Source organism: Vicia villosa, linkage group LG2, assembly GCF_029867415.1.
Source record: "Vicia villosa cultivar HV-30 ecotype Madison, WI linkage group LG2, Vvil1.0, whole genome shotgun sequence".
Lineage (NCBI taxonomy): Eukaryota > Viridiplantae > Streptophyta > Magnoliopsida > Fabales > Fabaceae > Vicia > Vicia villosa.
Window position 1 is genome coordinate 148,046,457 of NC_081181.1, and position 8,066 is coordinate 148,054,522.

Genomic DNA, 8,066 nt, shown 5'->3' on the forward strand with positions numbered 1-8,066 from the left:
ATAAGATAGGTTATGTTTGGACATTTATAAAAAATAATAACAAAGTCGGACAAAGTTTTTCTTCTACATATATATTAGAACGGACAAAATAAATTGATGATAAACAAATAAAAATCAGATATTAGACTATATTTGTAAGTGACCTTAAGCTTGTTATTACAATTGTAATAATTTATGGGAAATAATATACTGCAACAAATTACCAAAAAATAATAAGAATACAAAGACAATGTTAGAAATACTATAAGATAGGTTATGTTTGGCCATTTATAAAAATAATAACAAAGTCGGACAGAGTTTTTCTTCTACATATATATTAGAACGGACAAAATAAATTGAGGATAAACAAATAAAAATAAGATATTAGACTATATTTCACTACTTAATTAACCAATTAAATATATACTATTAACCATGTTCTAACACTAAATTATAAATGTATTGACCAATTTTTACATGTCATTAACCAATTTTATTTTATTATTTAACTTTTTTTTAGAACTCAATAACCAAGTTATAAATTGGATTAACCAACTTTATACATAATATTAACCAAAGTTGATTTACTATATAAGATTTAATATTTGATGTCAGAATAGTTGATAACCAATCTCTAAACTATATCAACCAACTTTTTATATACTATTAACCAAACTTGTTTTAGTGTATAAATTATAAAAAAGTCAAAATAAAAAAGTTAATGTTGACTGTAATTGTGAACAGTAACTACAGTGTAGGTGTAACATTTGGTGTCAAAATATCATTACTCATAAATAAATCATTTGTAACTTATCAATAGTTTGTTGATTTAGTGGTTATTATTGGGACTGTATTTAAGATATGTTAATAACTAAATATTATTTTATTAATCATTGAAATATTTCAAATTTCTACACTAAATGGTATTCTAAATTTTAAAAAATAAATACAAATTTTATTAGTAAGTTAATGATCAAAGTTAAATATACTAATTATGTAAAAGATAAAAGTGTAATTATATAATAATTAGATAAAGTTAATGATCAACGTTAAATATAATAATTATATAAAAATAAAGAGTGCAATTCCATTTTGTAAAATAAAAAGTATAATTACTAAATTATTAAAATAAATATAATTGAAATTAATGATATAAAAGTGTTAAATTAATTATGTTTAAAAATAATATGCAATACATAGTTGTAAAAATAAATTCAATTAGTGAAATTTGTTTCATATGATGACATCGGTGAACCCTCTTTTAGGGTTTGTAGAGAGTCATGCAGAACTAGGAAAGAACACCGCCGAGGTTGATCTACAGGAAAGAAGTACAAAAAAAGTTAAAGATCTCACTATGCACTTGAAAGACATGGGGGATTGAAACACTGCGGGACAACATATCTCCTTCCGAGATATAATCACAGGGAGGAATGCAATCGATATGGAGGAAGATATTGCGAATGAACAAGAAGACAATGATCTACTGGCGGAAGTGAATGGTGATGTCAAGGTGGAGGAGGAGACGATTGGAGGTTATGAATGTCCTAACTTTATCTTCTCAGCTGAGGAGGAGAGAAGAATCCATAAACCGTGGCGAAAAGGAGTGATAGTAAAACTGTTGGGAAGAAGGATAGGATACAAGGCCCTAGAAAATAGATTGAATCAGATATGGGTGCGCAAAGGGGTTATCAACATTATAGACCTGAGCAATGACTAATATTTAGTAGCATTTTCGCATGAGGATGATAAGAAGGCTGCAATGGCAAATAGACCTTGCTTCATCTATGATCACTATCTCACTGTCGAGGACTGGCGCCCTAACTTCCAACCGGAGAGCGACACCATTGATGAGGTTGCTGTTTGGGTTAGAATTACAGGCCTTCCTATTGAGTATTATGATTCGAGGGTTTTGACAATTTTTGGCAATAGAATAGGATGAACCATCAAGGTTGATAGGACCACCATTAAATAAGAAAGAGGAAAATACGCGCGTATCTGTGTAGCTGTGAATCTGGGACACCTCTTCTTGGAATGTTCAGGATAAGAGGTAGCGGCTACAAGAAAGAATATGAAGGATTACACCTTCTCTGTCTCATGTGTGGTAGATACAGCCATTATAAGGAATGATGTATGCTGACAAATGTTGGTAGAGAGAAAAGTCTAAGTAATGATGTAGCTATGGTGGGGGATGCTCAGAATAGCAAGGTTGAGGAATAAGGTTCGTGGAAGGTAGTTCAAAATCAGAGGAGAGGAAGGAAGGTGGCGGAGGGCCGGAGGAACAGTGCTCCGATGAAAATTAAGGAGAAATCCGAAATTGGTGGATCAAGATTTCTAAACTTGGAAATTAAAGATCAGGAATTAAATGGGGAGGTTGACATAATAAAAGTAAGTAACCGAAAAGAATCAGAACTAGAAAAGATTCCATGATTATTTCCATAAATAAAGTTGGAATAGAGGACAAAAATTCTAGAATTAATGGTACAACTGGCACAGTTAATGAGGAGTCAACGGGTGGAGAAAAAGTGAATAGCACATCGGATCCTAGTGAAACGAAGAGCTGGCTGGATATTATTGGTGAGAATACTTGTAACACCCTTCTAAACCCCACGGAAATTTATAAAATAATTTTCAGAGTAAAACATGAAAACAAGGGTGCCACAATTCAATTTAAAACAAATTATCATAAATTCATTGTCATGCTTTCACTAAGGAACAATCTGTCATAATACATAAACATCTCATGTTTACACAGCGGAAAATTCATCATACGGATAAGCATAACATCATCTATGCAATATCCCACATAATTTAATACAATAACAACACGATAGAGTATCATCATAAACTCTAATCTAACGTTCCCCCAGTGTTACAATATCAGAGCATGACACCTGACGCTACACTAATACACTGACTTATGAGCTAATCCTCACCAAGTCGAAAGCAGCTATCCTCAATCTGAAAATGTCAACAGTAAGGGTGAGTCTCATCACAGTTAACAAATGTTATTGCATCTTAAATAACAACACATCATAGTTATATCATTCACCCAATTTCATCATATTCAGATTATCAGGAACATCTATCGTTTACACAAACATCAAAAGAACACATCTTTCAAACAGACAATCATACTCAACATTAATTCAACAAAACACACAACCAACACATCATCAATATTTATAACACTGGAATACATCCAATCATGTTATAAAAGTATGCATATGTATGAACTGACACTATGCATGTGGTACCAACCTCATCAAATGGGAATAACCCATGACCGATCCAACATCGTCCAAGATACGGCCCTGCCAGCACAGATTCCACACGATGGGAATCATGCCCTTCACTGATCCAACACACCCTTATGGATACAATATCATCAATGAACATGAATGAATGCAACATATACAACATACTATACCATCGTCAAGTCTAATGAGTAACATCATCAAATACCCATTTCATCATCATCATCATCATCAAAAAGTATGTTTATATACATTAGCATCATTCAAATATAATAAATCATCATCATCATCATCATCATCATCATCATCATCATCATCATTAAAGAACATACAAGTGTCCACATCAATCATCATCATCAAAAATAAGGACACACATGTATTCACATCATTTCAAAACAAATCAGTCATCATCATACGACTCTAAACAAATCATCACCTCATAATGTTTTTCAAAATAACATCTCATATTGTCACATTTAATCATATATGTCAATAATACATCATCCAATTAAACAAATTGTCACATGATTAATATTTCAACATATCATGTATTTAACACATCTCATCACATATATGTACAATACATCATACACCAAGAAATAAAATCATATTTAAAAATAATTGGATTCACACCTCATTTCATCATTTAAAACATAGGCTATCTCATAAGATTCATCGTGCTCGAAACGGCACTAAAAACGGACCTACGGTTCGAAAGTTACACATCATTTAACTTTTCAAGAAAACAACTAACGCTACAGCATGCGGCGCAACCAAGACTTCGCGGCGCGACCTGAAGCACACAAACACGTTCGCGGAGCCAACCTATGCACGCGGCGCGATGCGAGGAAAAAGTACGCCTTCGCGGTGCCAACACTAGGACGCGGCGCGAACTGGCGATTTCACAAATTTTCGGGTCTGCGTCAAATCCTGCGATCTGACTCAATCTGAGTCCAAAACTGACTCTAAACGTCATATACAGGCAGTTAATCATCAATTGCATCATTGTCATACCCCAAATTTGTCCTACCCTTCAATTTCTAACTGGCTTAGACTTTTGCATTCATGTATACCTTCATTAGGTCATCTAACACATAATGCATTCATTCATTAATCAATAAACTAGGCTTTTAAAATCCTTAATCCCAGTGCCAGGTTATTGATTAATGAATGAATGCATTATGTTAAATGACCTAATGGAAGTATGCATATGATTCAAAAGCTATAAGCCAGATAAAAATAAAGGGTAGGACAAATTTGGGGTATGACAGCTGCCCCTATTTAATCTTCTTAAACCTGAAGGTGAGATTAGCGTCAGCCTTTCGAGCATTCGAGGTAGAAGAAGATTAAATATCAAAGTACCAGAAATTTGTCCTGAAGAGAAGATGGTGTAAGTGTTATCCTTATTTTTGTTTTGATATCTGCTACTACAAAAAGGAATTGGGGCGCAAGGCCAGGCCTGGCCCAAAGTTGTTTTTGTTATGTTTCTTTCAGCAAAAAAAGTGATCAATGGGCCATAGGGGGTGCAGGGAACGATTCTAGCCCAAGTTATTTCTATTCTAATTTTTATGGTAAGATGATAATGGGCCTAGAGAGCGTGGATGGCATCGGCCTAGGAGTTTTTCTAACCCAAAGATTTGTTCAGAAATAAAAATTAAAACAATTAATAAAAGGAACATAGAATTGGGAACTTAGGGTTCATCGTGTCACACTCAGACTCCCAAATCCTCATCCTTCTTCGAAGACTCGCGGCGGCGAGTTCTCAACCGCTCCGGCGAGGATCTTCCCCATCACACAACCCTTATCCTAGCCTCGACTCTCACTCCGTTCACTCTACTATTCCATCCTCATCCCAATTTACACATTCAGAGAACCCTGGATTACGCTAAAAACTCAATCAGGCGGTAATGGCGGTGAATCGAAGGGCACTATCATGGGGAAATGTTTAGCATCTATCAACGAACGTGAATGCACCAACATGGAATCAGGGAGGAGTTCGTGTTTACCTGATGCGCCGAAAGAAGATTGAAGAGAATACCGGAGGTGAGGTAACGCTTTCTTGCTTCGTTTCTCTTTACTCGAATGTCTCTTCTTCGTCTTCTTCCTTTCTGCTGAATTTCTGTGTGAGCGTCGTTCTTGCCGTGTGTTGCGGGTGAGGGAGAGAGTGGTTTAGCACAAGCTTTGTTGAAGTCCTAGTGATGAACTTCAACAGCTCCGAAATGTGCGTATGGTGAGTGTGAGGGAGAGAGGGAGTGAGAATGTTTGAACTGGGGTTTCACGATCCTTCCTTCAAAGTCTGCAAGCGAGACAATGATGGTGATAGTGCTTAGGTGTTCTTTTCTGAATGGTGGCACTGACTTTTATACTGTAATGATTGGGTAATCACTAGGAGTTCTTAGATGTGGGACTCAGAATTATAGCTTGCAAAGTGTTTTTTTCAGTTTCTTGCATGTGGGACTGATAGGATTGCAGCATGGTTTTGATTCTTTGAATGTGGGACTAAGTTTGCCTAATTGTTTTTTTCTGATTTTCTGTGTTTGGACTGATATGAACTTTGGCTCTGCAGGTTTCTTGTGTTTGATGCAGGGTGTTTTGGTTACGTGAGCCGACACTTGAAGCGTGTGGTAGAAACCTTTGCACTCAGTCTCACTCTCGGTATTGATTTAGCTCTGAATTTTGAATTCACCTTTGTAGAAATAGGCTGCTTTGTGCTTTATTTTTCTGAATTTGGCTTGGACTGGTTATGTTTGAATGTATGTGATGAATTGTTGTATGGTAGTTCTGAAATGCGAAGGCATGGTGGGCTGACTCATGTATGTGTATGTGATTGTTTTGAATTGTTAGCTGCAGTGAATGTAAACTTATTTGGTTTTATTTTGGTATTGAATGTGTATGGGGATTAGTCAATAGAGTTAGTTTGTAGCTGATTTTAGAAGGTAGCAAGAAACTGTTAGGAGGGTTATGTTGGTTAACAGTCAGTTGTGGCTGTTAGTATGGGATTAGGAGGAGATTAGAAGTTGGCTGTGAGTTGGTTAAAAGGGATGAACTGCATTTGGATTGGGTTGAAAACTGTCGGGAAGAGTTTAGTTAGGGGCTGAGGTATTAATTTCGCATTGTACAGGCTGCTGTTTTTTTTTTGTTTTGATTGATTATTGACTTGGTTTGAACGGGACTGGTTTTTATAAATGTGTTTGGTTATTGTATGTGCAGGCTGATTGATAACAAACTTCTTCTTGTAGACATTGACTTGCTCGAAATCAAGCTACACTTTTCCTTAAGAAATCTTCCCGAAGCAAAGGCTGCTCTCACAGCCGCAAGAACTGCTGCAAATGCTATTTATATTCCACCAGCTCAACAAAGTGCCATAGATTTGCAGAGTGGAATTCTTCATGCTGAAGAGAAGGATTACAAAATTGCATATAGTTATTTCTTTGAAGCTTTTGAGTCTTTCAATGCTCTTGAAGATCCCAAAGCTGTCTTTAGCCTACAATACATGTTGCTGTGTAAGATCATGGTTAGTCAAGCTGATGATGTGGCTGGAATCATATCTTCTAAAGTAGGCCTACGATATGTTGGGCCTGACTTGGATGCAATGAAAGCTGTTACAGATGCTCATTCCAGAAGATCCTGAAATTATTTGAAACTGCTTTAAGAGACTTCAAGGCGCAGTTGGAGGGAGGTCCAAATGTTCATAGGCACTTGTCATCCTTGTATGACACCCTTTTTGTACAGGATTTGTAAAGAACGATAGTATTTCTTTTTGTAACTTCTCTTTCCATTTTTGTGATGGATATTTGTACTTGTAGAATTCTGACTTGGTTTTTGTATAATTGTTGGATGCATTTTTTAAAAAAAGGAAATTTTGAACATGACCACACTTGAATAGCGCTTGAACCATGAATGCTCGAATAGTCCTTGAATCGTGGGTGAGTTTTCCTTTAGAACTTTAATCTCTTTTGCAAACCAAAGACTCATGAAATGAGTGGAACTTGATTTAATGGTGAATACTTGCGAGCGCATTATGATGAACTCAAATCTTGTAACTTTAAGCATCAAGGAATCTTCATACAAAGGCTTGAGAACTTCGTTTCACCTTGATTACCAGTTAAATCCGCCTCAAGTATAATGAACAAATTCCAATAACTCACATCTTCAACGACACCCCTTTTTTATTCAATTCATCAATCCAAACTCATATATTATTAGCACAAATAATTCCCCAAGTACAATGCAATCCTCTTGCGCCATGGTTCAATGATCTTAGAGTCAAACCACAATTCCTCTGGTCACCCATAGGGAAACAAACCCTTAAACCCTGATTTCACACTTCGCTGCTGGAGACATCCGAAGAATTAGACTCTAATTTCAATACAAGCCTCAATCTCAATATGATGCCCTAGGCTTTTAAAATCCTTAATCCCAGTGCCAGGTTATTGATTAATAAATGAATGCATTATGTGTTAGATGACCTAATGAAGGTATACATGAATGCAAAAGTCTAAGCCAGTTAGAAATTGAAGGGTAGGACAAATTTGGGGTATGACAGCTGCCCCTATTTAATCATCTTAAACCTGAAGGTGAGATTGGCGCTAGCCTTTCGAACATTCAAGGTAGAAGAAGATTAAATATCAAAGTGCCAGAAATTTGTCCTAAAAAGATGGTATGTATGTTATCCTTATTTCTTGGTTTTTGTCTTGATATCTGCTGGGGAAAGAGATTTTTTTTTTTTTTTTTTTTGGTGGCAATATTTACAGTGAACAATGGATTTGGATGGAGATAGCTTATAACGTGGTAGCGGTGTCGACCCGGGGTTTTCAAAGAGGATGGTTGTAT

The 8,066-nt window shown here is 35.9% G+C and overlaps 1 pseudogene; it reads left to right on the top strand.

Annotated features, from left to right (window-relative positions):
* Window positions 1–1,738: 1,738 nt before the first annotated feature.
* On the top strand, window positions 1,739–6,974 carry LOC131650272 (26S proteasome non-ATPase regulatory subunit 11 homolog; annotated as a pseudogene).
* Window positions 6,975–8,066: the final 1,092 nt, after the last annotated feature.